At 44.5% G+C, this 20,571-nt stretch overlaps 1 protein-coding gene across 2 annotated transcripts in view; it reads right to left on the bottom strand.

Annotated features, from left to right (window-relative positions):
* LOC102937750 (NBL1, DAN family BMP antagonist) overlaps nucleotides 1-20,571 on the bottom strand; it is a 64,158-nt gene that overhangs the window by 19,529 nt on the left and 24,058 nt on the right. The window contains exon 1 of one of the 2 annotated variants that reach the window (XM_027829926.3): nucleotides 1,526-3,548. The exons of the other annotated variant lie outside the window; for it this stretch is intronic. The gene's annotated coding sequence lies outside the window, so the exon portion shown is untranslated. Of the gene's footprint in view, nucleotides 1-1,525; nucleotides 3,549-20,571 lie in introns of those variants that run through there. 2 annotated transcript variants of the gene reach the window in all.

Here is a 20,571-nt window from a genome sequence, read left to right as displayed (position 1 = left end):
GGGCCCTCAAGAAGCATAACTAACCCACCCGAGCCCCCCGCAACACCACAAATGACCAAACTGGACTCCACGACACAGGGTGAAGCCCCGATCCTTGCCCTTCCTTGGGGGTATTTGCAAACATGAGAGTCTCTACATTTAAGCTGAATTCCATTTCCTGGCCTGAAGTTTTAAGATTTGGGGCAAACCTCTCGTCCAGATGGGAAACTGCATTGCAAAAAGGTTAGATTGCACGCAATTTATTTTGAGTTGGTCGGAAAATTCCATATAATACATAGCTCTTTGTCTAAATATATAGGGTGAAATGCTGGCCCCAGTGAAGTTTGTGGGGGCTTTGCAATTGACTTCAATGGGGCCAAGATTTCACACATGGCATCTATATTGTAAAGATATCCTGCATGTGTAATGTTCTTTCACATGAAAATAATTCCACTGAAGTCGATGAGAGTACTCATATAAGCAAAATTTACACATATGACCATGCATTTACAGGATCAGGATCTATATGTATGTAAGAGGATGATATTCTGGTAAAATAAATGCTAACAAACATGTTAAAGTGTAAGGAGTTGTCTAGGTCAACTTTTATATGACATGAAAATAGAGCACAGCAAATTCTGTCCTTGAAATATATCACTAATATCACAAGTGAACTATCCTTATATATGGAAGATGTGGAAATTATGTCTGTAACAAATTAATAGCATTATAAATATTTACAATGCACCTATCAAATATGAAATTTATTTTTATTATTATTATTAAGCTATGATTACCATGCAAAATAGATATAGGTATAACATATACATTCATTTGTCAATGCTTGCATAATATTTCAATGGTTTTAAAAGAAATATTTACTGTATTTGTCAGGTGTGTGTATATATGTAAAAGCAGTACAATATATGTAATACATTTATAATACAAAAATACGTTTGTAGGTAAGTTTACAATATGATCGTTTTCTTTCCAGTAGGAACATTTCCTTTCATTATTTTGCCCAAACTATTACATTTTTCTGATACTCCGGTTAATCAATGCACTTTAAGGATTTTGATTAAATATCCCTCCCCCACCCTTTCTTATCTGCATCCAAAAAATTCATGAAAATTGATCAGAAAATCTGCACACCAAAAATTTGCAAATGATACAAAATTAAATTGCTTCTAATGGGTGGGGGTTGTTATGTTTTTTCTTTACTTTTCGGGGGGCGGGAAGAACTAGGGTGTTGGTGGAAATATTTTAATGATTTCAAAGCATATCTCCTGAAGTCTTCCTCATCTGTATCTGATTTCTGTTTGTGGCAATTTCTCATCCTTCAAGCCATGAATCACTTTGGGGGGAAAAGGGGTGGGGAGAAGAAGCAAAAATCTGGTCTTGATAAATCAGGAAGAAAATGCAGCAGGTTTATTTTTTATTTAATTCAGAGAAGAAGAAAAGTTTTGCAATTGCAACAATGCCTAGCAGTTTGCAACTTTATGTGGATGAAAAGTGCTTTGGAGGGTGTGTGCGGGGGGTTACTTACCATGAAGTCGACTGAAGGAAAATCCCATAAGGTCCTTGGCTAGAAGCTCCGAGGGAAGCCAGCAGATCGATACAGATCACTCTCCGAGGACAGAAATTTCAGATTGCCCAAGCAAATCAGCTACTAAAAAGAACTGGGATCTTCCCTCAATCTCCTCAGAGGAGAAAAAAAAAAAAAAAAACACAAAACAAGGAGCAAGCCAATCTCAACACCTCAGATCTGTATCCTCTCCAAATAGGGAAATGGGGGGGGGGGAGAGAAAATATATCTGCCCCCTCTAGAAGTTTATAACATCCTCATCCCCAGCAGCAACAGCATCCTGGAGTGCAGGGAATCCAGAGGGACTGAGAAGGTCAAAATCCTCGCAAACCCAGAAGTGCAGAAACTTCCTCCGCCACAAGCCAACAGGTAGGAAAGGAGCAAAAATAATTATGAATAATAACAAGTGGTTGAGAGCCTGGGTGAGAGCCTCAGTCAGGCAACAGAATCCAAAAGGTGCAGAAGGTTCAAGCCCATCCAAACAGAATTTCACAATCAACTGGGGAGGGGGGAGGTTGGACAGGGAGGAAAAAAACTTTCCAGAAAAAAAATCAGAGGAGCCCCAGTTCACTCCAGTTCACTAGCGTGAAAGGCAAGAGCTGGGCTGGAAAGGCTGCAGAAACCCCCAGCCAAAACCAAACCCCAGTTGAGAAAGGTAATGGGGCTTGGGAAGCTCAACCTGGTACTGGAAGGATCCAGCCCCTCCAAGGCATCTGCTCCCAAAGATTCCCTGCCCGCGGAGAAATGCCAGAGAGGCAAGGAAGCCCACAGCAAATGGCAAACTCCACTCTAGTGCAGAGAGCTCTCTGTCCCCTCCTGGCTAGGCTCAGAATGGAGACAGCAGCACTGCACAGGAAAATCACAATCAGTCTGTCTCTCTCTCTCTCACACAAGCAGAGCAATTCCAGGCTGCCTTCAGTAAGGAAAGGGGCTTGACTCTGAGAGGATCTGATTATATTGTACTAGACAGGAATGAGCAAGCAGGGACAGGAAAGATTTAAAGTGCCCTCAGCCCAATTTCTTAGAGGTTTACACTTCTCTCTCTCCTCTGCAGCTCACCCTGGAGAGGGGCCAGCTGCAGCTAAGCTACAGGGCCAGAGATCATCTGAACACTCCAAAAAACACTGAGAGGGTGTGTTGTTGTTAGTGGTTTTAATTTGACCTCAGACTATTTGTTTTTAATTTGCAGAGATCCCCAGCCACCTCCTCTGTCGTCCCCCCTCCTTTTCCGAACATGCTCTTCCCTGACCTCCAACCAGAGATTACTAACGCCAATCCAGTCCTTTATTCATGCTCCTCTCCCTAGCCACCACTCAGACTCACTAGCTCCAGCAACAAGAAGAGACCCCTCTAAGGAGGAGGGTGGTGTAGATTACTGATGAGTCCAGTTTTTCAATGTGTCCGGGATGTTAGAGATCCAGTTGACTTGATCCAGTTGTTAATTAGTAAGGATTTAAAAATAAAAGTTTGGAAGGAGTATAAACCGCCCTACTTTGAGGCATAAACTGTCCTCTCTACTTGGTGGGGGCGAGGAAGAAGCTTCCCTTATAGAGGTAGGTCATTCTATAGCTGCCTATTCTACCTCCCTTGGAGGCATCTGGTGTTGACCACTGTCAGAGGTAGGATATTGGATTAGATGGACTGCTGACCTGATCCACTTTGGCGATTCCTACGGTCCTAATTCTCTGGGAGCATCATCATAAGGGATCCCTGCCAGTGAGATCGTGAGAGCCTCCTCATGGACCTCTTTGAACTTGGCACCATTTTATGGTTTAGCTGATGAGATGGCCTTGGCTTCTTATGGTACAATCAAGAGTAGGCTCAGTTTAATACCTGTTATGTCCTTTCTCTGTGCACTGTTTCTTGCCAATGCAGGCCTGAGCTCCACCTAAAACTTAGGTCGACTTTGCTACATTGCTCACACCCTAAGACGGGGTGGGCAATCTGTGGCTCCAGACCCACATGCGGCTCTTCAGAAGTTAATATGCGGCTCCTTGTATAGGCTTCAACTCTGGGGCTGGAGCTACAGGTGCCAACTTTCCAAGGTGTGGGGGGGTGCGGGGGGGTGGGTAGGTCAATGCTCAACCCCTGGCTCTGCCCCCACTCCACCCCTTCCTGCCCGCCCGCCCCCAGAGCCTCCTGCATGCCATGAAACAGCTGATCAGGAGGTGCTGGGAGCAGGGTGGGGGAGCTGATGGGCGGCTGCTGACATATTACTGTGGCTCTTTGGCACTGTACATTGGTAAATTCTGGTTCCTTCGCAGGCTCAAGTTGGCCACCCCTGCCCTAAAAGATGTAGTTAAGCTGACCTAAGCCCCCATGTAGACACTGCTAGGTCGACAAAAGAATTCTTCTGGTGACTAGTTACTGCCTCTCAGGGAGGTGGGGGTGGATTTATTACAGTGATGGAAAAACCCCTCCCATGACTACAGCAGGTGTCTACACAGCAGTGCTACAGTGGCGTAGCTGCAGCTGTGCTGTTCTAGCACTTGTAGTGTAGACGGACCCTCAATGATCTGAAAAGGTGTTTTCTCTGTCTAACGTGTATGATTCCCTTCATTTAGGTAACACCCTCGTGATTTAACGACAATACTTTTCCTTTGTGTGGCACCTTTCCCTGGGGGATCTGCAAATGCTTTGCACACATCAATTAATGAAGTCTCATAAACTGGGGGCTCTTGTTATCATTATTCTTATCATTTATAGGGAGAAAAGGAGGTATACAGAGAACATAAGAACATAGGACTGGCCATACTGGGTCAGACCAAAGGTCCACCAGCCCAGTATCCTGTCTGCCAACAGCGGCCAACAGGTGCCCCAGAGGGAGTGAACCTAACAGGTAACGATCAAATGATCTCTCTCCTGCCATCCATCTCCACCCTCTGACAAACAGAGGCTAGGGACACCATTGCTTACCCATCCTGGCTAATAGCCATTAATGGACTTAACCTCCATGAATTTATCCAGTTCTCTTTTAAACCCTGTTATAGTCCTAGCCTTCACAACCTCCTCAGGCAAGGAGTTTCACAGGTTGACTGTGCGCTGCGTGAAGAAGAACGTCCTTTTGTTTTAAACCTGCTGCCCATTAATTTCATTTGGTGGCCCCCAATTCTAATATTATGGGAACAAGTAAATAACTTTTCCTTACTCCCTTTCTCCACACCACTCACGATTTTATAGACCTCTATCATATCCCCCCGAGTCTCCTCTAAGTGACTTGCCTAAAATAACCCGGCTGGTAGGTAGCAGAGATGGTAATATAAGTCAGCCACTGCAGCTATACCTGCTGGGAAATAACCTTAGGAAGCATCCTTCTGTTTTTGCCTACACACAGCTTTGATGGACTCAGTCTGACAATCAGTTTTCAATGTTAGTTTTAGATGTCAGTAAATTTTACTGAGACTTTGCAACCTATTTAGGGTTGCCATTTCTAGCTGGATGAAGTCCTGGAGGTTTCCTTGCATGACATAATCTTTAATTAAAGATTCCTCTTTAATTCCTGGAGACTCCAGGACAACCCTGGAGCGTTGGCAACCTAAACCTAGTAAGAGCAGTCTTTCTATGGTCTTATTGTTCTCTTATCTTTGTGCTTACACCATGCCCATCACTGTGGTACCTGATTCGTGGTAGGCATATAGGATCACGGTTAGCTGTACAGGAGTATTAGGAACTTTCCATAGGAAAACTATGGTTGCGAGGAGGCCTGTTGCTGGCTTGCTGCCCATTCATGGTCTTCGCTTTGTTTTATCACTAACCCTGTAACCGGAGTTCAGACCTGAGGTGAACACAGGGGAAGGGGAGGCAGGAGTTCTGGATGCTGTTGCCAGCTCCGCTAGTGCTATCTACTTGCTTGGTTATTTTAGGCAAGTCACTTACGCTCCATATACACCTCCTCCAAATGCACCCAGACGACTTGGAGTTGGTTTTGGTTTGCTCTGTTAGATTACAAAGCATTAGAATAGTTCACTCTGTTGTTTGCAGTGTTTGAAAAGCAGGGGATAGCACCCCGCTGGGACAAGAGTGCTAGCCGTTCAAATAAAGGTAACACGAAGAATCTCACGAATAACAGATCAAGATACCAATAGTCAATGCTAGAAGAGATTGTCACAAAAATGCTGCTGATAAAAAGAACTGATTTAGTAGCCAAAGGGAATACAGTAAATTTGGGGAAAGCCATTCAGCACAGTGTATCAATGTACAATGTTGGCTAGATCCCAAATCGATAAGAATACTATAGCACTGATGTAAAATTATCCGAGGGAAAGATTATGAAGAGGCATTAATAGTTAGAACCTCAAATAGAAGGACTGTAGTAACTAGGGTCCCAATAGGGCACCATACTGTGACCCATGCAATTTAATCTTTTCATCATGAATTCTTATAGGGGAGATTTTCAAAAGCTCCCAAGTGCACTAAATCCTTTAGAGGCTTTTGAAAATCTCCTTCTAAATCAGCACTGACCAAACATGAACATGCCAGTATAACCAAATTCAGTGGGGTGGCAAATACACAAAACAACAGCCCTTACATTCCAAAATACTCTGAAAAGATTGAAACTGCAGGCAACATGATGAGATGTAATACCAGTTCAAAGATACCAAAAAACTTTTATTAAAACAATTAAGGCTCCTAAAGACAAATAATACCCAAATCAGTCCCATGAAAACCAGAGTAAAGTCATCCAATTACAGACCTCATCTCCTCACACGCACACTGTCACCCTTTCCCAAACACAACTCATCCACACTGCAAGCAAATCAACAGTTACCAACTGCTGTCACCACAGTGACACGCTGACAACCTTAACTCTGCTCCTCTGTGGACAGAGTCTGTATTTACTAGTCTGTGTGATTTTGGCCTGGGCATTATTTGTGCTTTGGAACTTCACATGTTTTTAAGGAGGTTTTTAATTTTTGTACTATGATACATGTGAACTATACTGTGTTGTTATTGGCAAGCTGTGTGGATGTGTTCTGTGGTTTGCAGAGTAATTGTAGCGGTTAGAAAAGGGAGAAATACAGCAAATTTGTAGATTTGTGCACAGCATACCACAGAAGATGGAGTTAAAGCTGTCTAGGTCGGAAAAAAACTACAAGAAGGTTTGCATGGGAGCACAAGATGGCTGCCTGCCTTAGCTCATGGAACATGCCTCGGTCACCGTTTTCCTTTCCTCTTGGCAGTTCAATACTGAAGCCGGAAACAGAAGATAGTCACATGGGGCCTGATCCAGCGCCTGTAAAAGGCAGCAGGAGTCTGCCCTGATTTTAGTCAGACATTGGATCAGACCCATTGACTTGACTAGTATTAATGAATGTGCCTCCTTCAACTCGGCAGCCCTTCACTCACCACTTCCCCATTCCCCTTATGCTCATGTGGCCTAAATGCTCCATTGACAGACCATGCTGATTATTTTGAAAGCTGAGCAGCAAAATACACTATTCCTAAGATCCAGCAGTCGATTCTCACACCCACACGTGAGGTCACATTCGTTAGGCCTCTTGTTTTTCCCCCATGGACACTCCTGGTTCATGCAGGATTGTTCAAATGTGTACATATCCCCGCACGTCATAGAATCATAGAATATTAGGGTTGGAAGAGACCCCCTAGTCCAATCCCCTGCTCAAAGCAGGACCAACACCAACTAAATCATCCCAGTCAGGGCTTTGTCAAGCCGGGCCTTAAAAACCTCTAAGGACGGAGATTCCACGACCTCTCCAGGTAACCCATTCCAGTGCTTCACCACCCTCCTAGTGAAATAGATTTTCCTAATATCCAACCTAGACCTCCCCCACTGCAACTTGAGACCATTGCTCCTTGTTCTGTCATCTGCCACCACTGAGAACAGCTGAGCTCCATCCTCTTTGGAACCCCCCTTCAGGTAATTGAAGGCTGCTATCAAATCCCCCCTCACTCTTCTCTTCTGTAGACTAAATAACCCCAGTTCCCTCAGCCTCTCCTCATAAATCATGTGCCCCAGCCCCCTAATCATTTTCGTTGCCCTCCACTGGACTCTCTCCAATTTGTCCACATCCCTTCTGTAGTGGGGGGACCAAAACTGGACGCAGTACTCCAGGTATGGCCTCACTAGTGCCAAATAGAGAGGAATAATCACTTCCCTGAATCTGCTGGCAATGCTCCTACTAATACAGCTCAATATGCCATTGGCCTTCTTGGCAACAAGGGCACACTGCTGATTCATATCCAGCTTCTCATCCACTGTAATCCCCAGGTCCTTTTCTGCAGAACTGCTGCTTAGCCAGTCGATTCCTATCTAGTTAGTCCTTTGCACTGCTGCAGGGCCACTGCCTTGTAAAATGCATGCTTGGGCATTACAGCCGGGCAATGGAAACCTACCAGGAACACATGCTTATATCCCTCTGGAAGCTTCACTCTCTTACCCACTGCTGCTGTTCCAGGCCCGCGGACGTGCACCCACAGTGCCAGGGACTCCCAGCTTGTCAGGACAGGACTACGAGCTGTGGGCGTGAGAGTTAAAAGAGTTTATTAAAAGTTAAAAATAAAACTGTTTCTTTTATTTCTGTTTTAATGCCAATTCTATGGCTCCCTGCCCATGGTTGGGACTCTGGAAAACACCTGCTGGGAAAAGCAGCTGGGAATAGGGAGAATCCAGGGCAGCAGGGCGTGGCAAGGAGAAGAAGAATTGTTCTCTTAGATGTCTCAGCAGCTGGGGTTGTGCTCTCTTTCTCCCTCCACTAACCCACATGTTGCTCACTACCTCACAGACATGTTCTAAGGGGCACCTGACCTTCATGAGGTGGAGATACAAGATATTTGGCCAGTCCAAGAGAGGGCACAGAAGGAAGGATGGGCTTATGGTTAATCCACTGATCTGGGATTCAGCCTATCTGGGCGCAAATCCTGGCTCTGCTACAGGCATCCTGCATGACCTTGGGCAAGTCACTTCATCTCACTGGGCCTCTATTCCCCATCTGTAAAATGAAGACAATAGCAGATTTCCTTTTTCACACCCGCTATCTGTTGAGAACGTAGGTTCTCTGGTACAGGGACTATTATCTGCTGAAGCAAGATGCAACTTCCTTTTGCAGCCAAAAAACCCCGACATCAGCAGCAAGAGGCTGCACGTACTGAAATACATAGCACATATGTAGTCAGCCTTATCTTCCAGCAGCTGCTAGCTTCCTTCAGGAGTCAAATAGCTAGTAATTCTCTCCCAGTGGAGCTCACTAAAATCAGTAGAGTTGCACCAACTTAGGTTCAGAATAAACCCATGAGATCGCTCCAACATATTAGCACAGGACGCTTAATCTGAGACCTACGAGGGGAAAGGATTCACGGTGGAAGACGCAGGCAGCGATTTAATGGAGCAACAAAGGAGACAGATCACATGGTCCAGGATTTCCTATTCCGAGTTCAGGTGGATGAAAGGAGGGAGAAGAACAAGGGAGCCCTCACCATACCACGCTGGAGTGTGTGGCTATCGAGTCACATAGTCACACATCTCGGAGCTGAGAACTGTGTGTGTATCACACACTCTTATGGATCGTAGCACTAGTAAAACCCCTCTTACACTGTCATGTTCTAGCTGAGCCCCAAGCCATGTGGGTCAGGACGTAGTGTTACACAGCTCAGACCATTCTCTGCGCATTCAGAAGACTGGCTGGACAATGCACCTGGCCAGGGGCACCATCCCAGCCCACCTCCACACCCCCCACCCCTTTTTACTAGCCATAAGGGTGAGCAACAGGGAGGAGGTGGAGCGGAGTGAGCAGGGGGCTTGGGTTTTGGGGGAAGAGGTGGGATGGTGGAGGGGTCTTGGGGAGATGGGGCGGTGTGGGGATGGGGCCATGGTTCAGGTGCCTGTGGGCCCCCCCTCCTTTTAGGGTGCTTCGGCCACTCCTGCACCTGACTGAATGTGCTGTGCAGAGATTATATTGGGAAAGAGGATAGAGGGGAGGCCTCAGGCAACCGGGGCATTTGAGCTACTTGGCCTCATGCAGTGCTCAGCTTTCGGCCCCGAGGAAGAGCTCTGGGTAAGCTCGAAAGCTTGTCTCTTTTACCAACAGAAGCTGGTCTCATAAAAAATATTACCTCACCCATCTTGTGAGCTTTAGAACAGAGAGACACAAGCCTTTAGCTGAATCTTTGTTAACAGACAGACCTGACTTGGCCAATGGGGTGGCACAGTATAAGTGGTATGGGTAGACCCAGCTGGCAAGGCCTGAGCTGACAGGGCAAACTGACTGTCAGGGCTCAAGCTGTAGGGAGAGACCTGGTTAGTGTGGGGGCAGGGGCTGACTTAGGGGCACAGAGCCAGCTGGCAGGGCCTGAGTTCCATAAACAGACTGCCTGGCAGGGGTTATTGGGCCCAGCGTATAGGGCAAACCTAGCCCGTGGGGCCTGAGCTTAGGGAGAGACCCACTTGGCAGGAGCAGAGATGCAGGACAGACCCAGCTGTACGGACTGACCAATAGGGACAGACCTGGCTGGTGAGGTGTAGTGTCTGACCTATATGGAGAGAGCCCTGTGGCAGGGCTGAACTTGGTTCTGATTAAAAGGATTTATCATAGAACTCATTAGAAAACATCTGGGCTTGGCAAATGATCTGGAATGTGCCTCAGCAGTGGGGAGCTCCTCTCTTCCTGAGTCTTGAGAATGTGAGCTCCCGCAGGGTAAGACTCGAGCCAGCTGTTTCCTCTAATCCCATCAGCCTTTCCTTCGACAGGGGTCCAAAAACTCAGAGAGAGAGAGAGAGAGAGAGAGAGAGAAAGCCCGGTTCCCACCCCTTAGTGGCTGGGATTAGTGGTTTCTCTGTGCTGCAGTGCCAACACATTTTGGGGCCCTGGGGCAGTACTTAAATAAAAAAAAAAAGCTCCCCTCCCATCTCTGAGCAAGTCCAAGTGTGTTTAATCACTTCATTTTCCACCTTGCCCAATTGCTCTTGCCTCCAGGCATCCAGGGCCCCTTCCTCCCTCCCTCCTCCCTGCTGCTGGTAACTCAGGTCACACAGAATCTGTCTTCTATTAAATCCATGGCTGCAGGGACACTTTTGATCAGAGGGTCTGGGAATAGGGTGTTGGCATTAATTCACAGGTGCCCTCTTGCCTTGCCTTGGAGCTCAACTCTTTTTCGTCTACTTTAAAAATATGTTCTCTTTTACTCAGTTAGAAAAGGCTAAATCCCTTCTGATAATGATCTTACTTTTCCTACAGGGCTTTCCTCCCAAATCTCTCTCAAAACATTTTTTTATTACAGTAATTTTTTATATTACACAAATGCCTACAGGCCCCAGCCAGGATCAGGGCCCCCTCATGCTGGACACCATTCACACAGTAAGAAGATGTTCTTGCACCAAAGAGCTTACAAAATATTTGCAGACTGTACAAACTAATAATATGTACCTAGACACAGGGAACACTTTGTCCACTAGTAGAATGCAGCCAGCACTGGGATCGACCTGGTGACTTGGCCCAAGGAATACCACATTATAGATTAGCACAGGAAGTTAAGAAGACTACTGTAAACTCACATGATTTTATGGTGAGTCACACAAAGTTGGGTGCTCTTCTTAAAAACCTATCTTCTGGAGTCCTGCTACTACATGAGAATCTCAGCTTTCATTTTTTTCTTTCAAAAAGTATGCTTCTAGCCATCATAGTTAGTGAGAAAAACCTGAAAAGGGTGACCTGTAAAGGCTCAAACAACAGAAAGCAAATTTAAACTTTTTAAAAAATAATAATAATGATTTTTAAGCCAATCTCATGAATTGTGACTTTTGAATTCTTAGGGTTGGCAATACTAGTGTAACCAATTGGAAAATTAATGGTTTCAGAGTAGCAGCCGTGTTTGTCTGTATCCGCAAAAAGAAAAGGAGGACTTGTGGCACCTTAGAGGCTAACAAATTTATTTGAGCATAAGCTTTCGTGTGCTACAGCTCACTTCATCGGATGCATGCAGTGGAAAATACAGTGGGGAGATTTATATACACAGAGAACATGAAACAAATCTCCCCACTGTATTTTCCACTGCATGCATCCGATGAAGTGAGCTGTAGCACACGAAAGCTTATGCTCAGATAAATTTGTTAGCCTCTAAGGTGCCACAAGTACTCCTTTTCTTTTTGTGGAAAATTAATGTTTCCCCCCCAAGTGATTTGGCCAGGAGACTTATCTTAATACCTCTTCATCTGCAAGAAGTGTCACTGGATGGGTAACAACCATGGGATTGTCTTCACTAGAAGATACACTGAGGTTTGGTACCTCCATGTACATCTCCACCTTTTCTCTCATGTATACACAAGTTAATATTTCCGACCTCAAGACAGCTGGTCTACCTAGGATAGACCTTCATCAACTTGCATCAACACTAGAAAAATGGTTGAGGCGTAAGTTAAGGTAGCTAACCCACATGTATTTCCCTAGCGTATATGCTCCCTGTGATGAGACATGTCTCAAGCAGGTTTGGTAAAACAGCTAACATCTTCAAAAGGGGTGGGGCTTGAGAGACTACTTCCTGCCCCATGTTCTACCTCACTCTCAGCCCTTTCCACTTGTGGCTGTGTCTCAAACCTGTCCAAATGGAACTAAGGCAGTTCCCAGTCCAGACAAAACAATCATTAAAAATCAGAGCCACTGCTGAAACAATTGCTCCAGGACAAGAATTAACATTCCAAATTATTTCATGGACTACTTTAAGAAAGCCTCTGTTACATATTATCATAGGTTCTTCCTGTGCTTATAGAAGTCACAGTGACCTTTTCTCTATCTGCCAGTCTACCTCTCCTTATGCCAAGTATGGCTATAAAATTCACATTTTAGCAGATAGTGAACTGGATCCTCCCCCTAGCCCTCCTGACACTAACATGTTTCCCAGGATTTAGGAGTGTTATTCCTTCTGCCTGAAACAACAGCAAATTCCATATTCTGCACACGGTCTTATGTGGTGCAGGGAAAGGCACTGTGCAAACTTTCCCACACAGGCCTTGAAATGCACCTCCAGTCCTGACCTGCAAACCTACCTAACTCTGCCAGCCCTCACTCTCCAACTGCCCCTCGTTCACTGATGCATTTATTGACATAGGAAATACTCCATCTTGAGGCAGATTATCTAGGATACCACACGATCTTCAGAGAGAATTAAAAACTGGGCCTTATGCCCGGAAAACAAAACAAAAACACCATCAACATTCCCTCAAATTAAAACAGGCAAGAGAACATAGTACAAAAGGGAAGAACTGGTAACATTCATGAGGACAAAGCAATACGGATCTGAATAGAAATAGCTTCTTCTATGCCTCAAAGGGGGCCACAGACATATCCAGTGTGTGAGTCCCACAAATCGGATTCCTGAACCGAGAGGGCCCTGCCTCCCGTTCAGTTCAGATGAAACCATGGGATGGAGACCAAGGAAAATTCAGTCACCTCTAATAGCCTTGGGGGAAGATTGATGAGTGTTTAAGTCCAGAAGAGACCATTAGAATATTCAGTCATCTAGTCTGACCTCCTGAATATCACAGGACATTAAATTTCACCCAGTTACCCCTGGATGGAGCCCAATAATTTGGCTCTAGTCCAATATTTAGCTAGCACATATCTTCCAGAAAGGTATGCAATCTTGATCGAAAGACATCAAGAGATGCAGAATCCATCACTGCCCTTGGTAGTTTGTTCCAAGTAGTTTGTGATTAACCATCAGTGTTAAAAATGTGCACCTAATTTCCAGTTTGAACTTGTCTGGCTTCAGCTTCCAGCCATTGGTTCTTGTGATACCTTTCTCCACTAGGATCAAAAGCCTTTTAATACCCAGTGTTTTCTCCCCATGAAGGTACTTGTACACTGTAATCAAGCCACCTTGCAATCTTCTTTCTGAAGATAAACTGATGGAGCTCTTCGCATTTTTCACTGTAAGCCCTCAAATATTTTTTTGTGGCTCTTCTCTACACTTTCTCCAATTTTTCCACACCTGTTTTCAAATGTGGACCCCAGAACCGGATGCAGTATTCCAGTCTCATCAATGCCATATACAGAGGTAAAAATCACATCCCTACTCTTACTCGGTACGCCCCTGGTTATACATCCAAGAGACTGCAGTGGCCCTTTTTGCCACAGCATCACATGGGGAACTCGTGTTAAAATTCTTTTCCTGTGGCCACAGCCAGTATTGCATCTCGGGGAGGAGGGCTTCAAAGACAAGAGGCTATTTTGCTAACCCATTGTGTCATTTAACCCACCTGCTTAGAGCATTCCATTTCTCCCTCCCCCATGCCCCAGGAGCTCCACCCTCTTTCTCCACCCCCCACACCATTCTTCCCTATTGCTCTGCGGCAACTTTGCCTTGCAGAAAAAGTGCGTGAATAGGGTAGGAAAGTGCAGTATTCCTCACCTGCCATCAGGGGCTAAGTAGTTTCCCATCACAGGACTCGCACCTCCAGCTGGCTGAGGAAGCATGAGACCAGATAACAGATCCCCTGCGTGTAAGCACATTGCATTGCCTCTGTACCACTGGGTCACAAAGTAGTATGGTTCTGCTGTTTAAGCAATACCCTCCAAACTTCTGCCCTCCCCCCAGCCCCGGTGACACGCGTCTTCCTGTGTAATTTGTAACAGACACCATTCTAATAAGCAGCATTAGTATCTGCACTCTATAAAAGTGACATTGGAGAGGAGACCAATATCCCTATTCCTGCTGGCAGGATAATGAATTATTACACCAATGCTCTATTATCCAGGAGCTCTGGGTGTCAAGCATAGTGTTGGAAAATGGTTATAAAGCGTGACTCAAAAAATCACACACGGTACTTGCATAATAGTTTGTTCTTCTATAGCACCTTCCATCGGGAGAGCTCAAAGCACTTTATAAACATTAGGGTGAAATTCAACCCTGTGCAGATGGCTAACACTCAAAATAGGATTTAAGTGGTTCATAGACTTTATGCTGGCTCACTGCACAAAGCTGAATTTTACCCATGAATGAACTAGACCTCAATGCCATTGCAAGGTGGGTAGGTACCATTAGGCTCATTTTATGGGGGAGGCAGAGAGAGATTAAGGGAGTTGCTCAAGATCCCAGGGAGTCTGTATTGGAGCCAGGAATAGAGCACAGAGCGCAAACATTTAGACACCACAGTGAGAGGTGCTCTATAGATGCCTAAACACAAAGTAACCCAGGTTTCCATAATAATCACCCATCAGTTTATGTTCCTGGGAGGTAGAACTGATAGTATCTCCATTTTACAGATAGGGAAATGAAGGCACAGAGCAATTAAGTGACTTATGCAAGGCCAAACAATGAGTCAGTGGGAGAGCTGGGATTAGGCTCAAGAGATAGGTGCCTGTTTTGGGTCACTAAGCGGTTTATCTCTAGTTCAAATCCAACCCTGAATTGGTAGTAGAGAAAATCTATGAAAAAAACAAAGTGGTGATTGTTTTTACCCCAATTTTCTAACTTCCTTGAGTCAGCACCGACAATACTATTAGTATCTGATGGCCGTTTGGTGGCTTCTCTGCAATAATGTGGTGGATTTGGTCTAGTTTCCCCGTGGACAGTCATCCATTTCCATGCTTGGCACCTCTTTTGGCAGATTCAACAGAAAGGGCAAAGACTGAAAGGGGTTTACAGATACTTGGCCGACGAATCTAAAGTTCCACTTATGCTCCAGAAAAATTGCATGGTGGGAGACCTGGTTACACACTGGACAGTGGTAGCAGTAACTGGGCCACCCGATTTACACTTTCACATGGTTGTACCTACAGATTAGGGAGGGTCTATGATCACGTATACTGCAATTTTTATCCTCATCAGGTGATCCTGAGTGTGTCCCTCATCATGGATGTCCCCTATCCTAGTTAAAACACAGTTCCATCCTGTAGAATAGATGGAACCTAATCATCCAGCCTTGGACAGCAGCTTTGCTCTGGAATACATTTACAGACTGAACAAAGTTTTAGAGAATAATCTTTTGCAGGCAGCTCTACACAAAGATGGATTTGAGCCCCCTCAGCTTTGCTCAGATCTGCATCTGAATTGTGTGTTTGTCCCTTACCTCCATAATGAGCCAAAACAAGCCCTAGGATCCAAACATCACAGTTCAGGCTTTTCTCTAACTTTAAATTGATGGCTGTTATCCAAATGGGAGCACTCTAAAGCTACTGAATAAACAATCATTCCCCATTATGTGGAAGGGAAAAAGATTTACAAAATGGAATCTGAATTGGTTTGCGCATGACCATCTCTAGGAATTGGCAAGTACTCCTAGTCCTGATCTGAGAGCCTCTGCAACCAATACTGCTGTTTGGAGAGATTTTAGGTGGAGTGCTATTATTTACCAACTTTCTCAGAATCTTTACAAGCTACAGAAGAGGACACGGTTCACTGCCATGAGGAACATACAGATCTAAATAGCTGCCTGTGTTGGGCTGTACACCGCTAGCCAGCAGTCATAGTAGAGACAACAGGAATCCACAGCTGAATTTCCATAAACTGTTTTCCCATTTAGTTTTGATCTGACTCAGTTGCACATTTCACTGTGGGTGGCCCGAAGGCAGGGCTCTCAGAGCACTTGGACACAGTCAGCATTGCATTGTATTCTCCTGCCTGCTGGAACTTGAGTCCATTTGCCAAATTCAGTACCAGTCCCTTCGGCAGTTTACAGGAAATAGGGGCAAGTTCATTTGTTTGTTTTATTTCCCTACCACAGGTGGGTCAAGTTACTGATCCAGAATAAGAGAAAGGATTGGATCCAATTTGAATTCTTGTTCTCTGGAGTGGGCAGGAGCTCATGGACGGAAGTGTAGTAGTCACAAAGCGATAGGAGGAGGCCCTTGTGTTGATGGAGACCCATAGGACGTTGTTTATAGCATTCAGGGCCAGTGATAAATAGTAATCCTCTCCTAGACCAGGTACCTGCATGCCAATTTTCTGCTAGGAACAGATTTACAGAGGCCCAATGGGGCAGAGGCAGGGTGGGCTGGTAAGGATCCTGCTCCACTGCTGTGAAGAATATGAGAATTATGTTACATTTGTAAGAATATTAGGTAGCTGTAGGCTTCAGGGTAGTGGTGTTGCTGGCTAAAGGATAAATAAGGTTTAAAATCAATCTTTGCTTGCTTTGATCTGCAGGAACCAAAAGGCAACAGCTGCAGACAGCAGCTATGGCCAGAACTCAAGGAACAGTGGAGGTGATCATTTCTTTGAGGCTTACCTCCACTAGTCTGGACTTGGGGGGCAGAAGGAAGGAGAAGAAGAAGAAGAAGAAGAAGAAGAGAGTGATCCTAGCTTGCAACCTTGAAACCGCAGGGGCATTCGGGTAGGAATTCTCACACAGTTTGAAAACAGTTACAAGCTGCTTTTGAGGAAACAAGTCCGCAGGCTGCATCTTGATCTTCAGGAAGAGAAGGGGGCAACAGCTAGGAACACAAAGGCTAACTAGGTCATATGAACCAGCTTAAGGGAAATGCTAGGCTTAGGTAAGATAATAAGCATTGACACTTCTATTGTTTTAACCTTTTTCTCCCAGCATATATCTGTACAGATAAATATTTTGTTTTGAACAAGGTGGCTGGTGTCCCTGCTGTCATTAGAAGTCCAAGGTCAGTCAGACCAGCTGGAGGTAACACTGCTTGAAACAGGGAGTGCTGTAGCATGATGACGTAATTTAAAAGTGGGGTGAAATTGTGCGATTGCATTTCAGACCAGTGCAGGTGTGCCTAAATACAGGGGCAGGCCACAGTTAAAGCTTAACCCCTGAGCCATAACACCTGTATGGAGCCACTCGCCTAGATAAGCAAAGAAAATGCACACCGAAAGTCACAAATGACCTCTTGCTAGCCCAACTTAGAAGCAGTACTCCATCCTCATGTGCCAATTTTCTTGCAATCCTGTCCTCTCCTGGCTTCCATGACTCTGTCCTCTCCTGGTATTCTTCTCTCTCTAATCATGCCTTCAGTGAGTCCTTCAGAAAATCTTCCTCATCTTCTCCTCCCTCCAGCTGGGGGTTCCACAATGCTCTCTCCACCATCCCCTTCTCTGCCCACACCTTATCTCTAGGTAAACACACAAATGCAATGGCCATCTATACCTGAGGCACACAGTGTTTCACAAACACAGCCTTCATGGGAGGGAGTAGTTATTCCTATTTGACAAGAGAAACAGAAAATGGTTAGAAGTCTTACTCCAAGATCACACAGAGTCAGTGGGTGGAGAACCGAGACTAGCATATAGAAATTCTGACCCCCTCAACCCCTAAGACTAGTCAGTGTCAGTCAGCTATCTCCCTTTACTATGATAAATTGGGGAGAATGAGGTCTGCTGACTGAAAGGGCTGTAGCATAACTCCACTTTGATGACTCCCAAACTACAAAGAGTAAGCAGCCTTTCTGGAGAGTCTCTGACAATAAATCAAAATTGAAGGATGGTTAAAGCAACTAATTAAGTCCTGAGTTCAGTTCCCAGCTCTGTCACATTGTGTGTGAGACTTTGGGCAAGATAATTTATAGTCTCCACCTCAGATCCCCATCCGTAAAGTGGGGCTAAGCCTACCACTCTCTGCTTTTATTAATATTAAAAACTCTCCTGCACACGGACTGTTTTTTACATCACCAAGCTCCCTGGGTCCCTAGGCACCACTGAAATACAAGGAAAAGACAGTATCTTGATCAACACACTAAGAACCAAGATCAACAATATCAAGCTGCATTTGTATTTTTTTCCCCCTCCAGCAGTCTCTGCTTTTCTGGGACTTGTTTATTCATTTCAAAGCCTCGGACGACATCTAATCAAGCTGTTAAGGAGTCTCAGATTTGTGGCTGGTCTGGCACTTAGGGAGCTGTTAAGCAGTCAAAAACAGTTCTAGTCAGCAATTTAAAAGAAAAAGAAAAAAAGATGGAAACATGGTTTCTTTATTCTTCACTTCCCACCCTCTATTTTCCTATTATGTTGAAATTGCACCAGGGATGACATAAGTAGTTCTCTTAGTGGAGAAGTTACTAAGTTCTCAGTGGGAATACCTGCCTGTTTTCGGCCTATATTGTGTGCACTCTGATAGTGATCCAAATTATGCTACAGAGTCTGAGGGGAAGCAATGATTTCAGCAGGCTTAAGGAAGGAGGAAAAATGTGATAGCTTCCAGATGAGCATATTATACTAAATTTAACATTCCTTTTGGTACTTAGAATTTCCACTTTTTCCCCTTCCATTTATGTAATTAGAAATCAAGCAGCAGGAAGCCATTCCTATTCCAACCTCAGTTAGGAACATTACAGTCTTACTCCATAGAGTGAGACAGGAGACCTGCCCTCACATGGAGCCATTTTGCATAATTTATTTGGACAGGTTCAAGACCTATTTTTGAACCAATACAATTTAAATTAAGCCAAACAAAGCCCAATTACGGGTTAGTTAAAAAAACAAAAACAAAAAACCAACAAACCCAGAACGGGGAGGCCTTGGGGAAAAAAACAGAACATTCAATCTAAATTGCTAGCTATCCCTTTCCAGTCCTTACCTCTTTTTAAAAGTCACAGTTTCTTTCTGCAAATTGAAAGAGGTCAGCACTGTAGTATGTACAATGGTGAATTTTACAGCAATGCTTAAAAGGGCAATATTCTCCAGAGCACACAGACAATACATGCTGTTTTGTGAAAGGAAGTTAACTTTATGACCCTTACAAAAGCAGGTCACCTAAACTAGTTCAATTTCTCACTCAAGGCCAAGCCGCACAATCAGCTAGCGCTTTTCATACACAAGTGTTGGCAGAGAATATTTTTTTAGGGCACCACAACTTTAAGATTCTTTTGTCGTTTACCCAGAGATGCTCTCCTCTCTGGCTAAACCCATTAGCTTCCCAGGCTATTAGCGCTGCAGCACACAGAGAACTTAAACAAAAAAACCTCTCCAAGCCACAGAGGAGCCGTGGCTCCAAAGTACACAGCTCAAATTAAAAATTGGGGCCAGATAAAATGATTCAAAATTGGAAAGAAAAAAGTTACTGTTTCCAATAAACTGTTTTAATGACTGATTAATGCTGCCCAACAAGGGAGAGGAGGTGGAAAAAACAAGGACATGCTCTAGTAATGGTGCTGGATGGTATCACGGTTTGGTAGAGTCCAATCCTGCTCTGGCACTAAAACTGTTTTATCCAATGAATCTGTTGCTCTGGGCTAAATCTTCACCGTTGCTCACTCTGGGTACAGCCTGGCATGTTTCTTTGGCAAGTGAGATATGTACTCAAACCCCTCAAAGGGATGTGGGGGTGGACGATTACTGTAGTGCCTATACCAACTCCAGTTACTGTTGCCCAGTAATATTAGGAAGGAGTTTCTCAAGCCTTTTCTGATCTCTAAGCACCTCCTCAAAGTCCACCCCCCTCCTTTTTTGGCAAGGATTTTAAAAGCATTGTGCAATTTTTATTTTCCAGTGTGTGTTCTTTTTGGAGAGAAAGTTATTCTTTCCTCTGCCTGGCTCACCATGGAGCAGAATAAATTTTCAAAAACGAAATATAATCAACACAGGCCTTTAATGTTAGTGTTAAAGTTACCAGTACAGGAACAAGCCAGGATTATAAAATAAGCCCTATATAAATTTTCCCTTTATCATACAGGATGCCTTGGTGGAGTGGACATACAACATGTGATAGATCACATACACTAAGAGAGGAGCTGGAAGCTCTCCAGTAACAATTATTCTCATCTTGTGCTACAAAAGGATAAAGTTTGCGGCAAATGCCTCAACAAGAAGAAGAGAATAGATCTGAGTTCAGCGAAAGCAAAAAAAAGTCCACAGGAGTAGAAGTTAACAGCTGGTACCTCTTCTGGGTGGAGATAATGCAAAAGAGACCCTTCCACCAGAGGTCAGCTAGGAGAGAGCAAACTGAGAACAAATAGGGTACTTTAAAAAAAAAAAAAGTGTTTAAGAAAAAAGGGGGAGGGGAGGGGGGCATTTAAACAGTTCTTGACCTTAAACTACATGTTAAGCTCCAGAGAGAAGCTGGCACAATTAATTGCCAAAGCATAAAGAGCTGTAAGTACCATCTT

Source organism: Chelonia mydas, chromosome 18, assembly GCF_015237465.2.
Source record: "Chelonia mydas isolate rCheMyd1 chromosome 18, rCheMyd1.pri.v2, whole genome shotgun sequence".
In the NCBI taxonomy this organism is placed as follows: domain Eukaryota; kingdom Metazoa; phylum Chordata; order Testudines; family Cheloniidae; genus Chelonia; species Chelonia mydas.
Note: the sequence above shows the minus strand (reverse complement) of the source record. Positions and strands in the feature narration are given on the sequence as shown.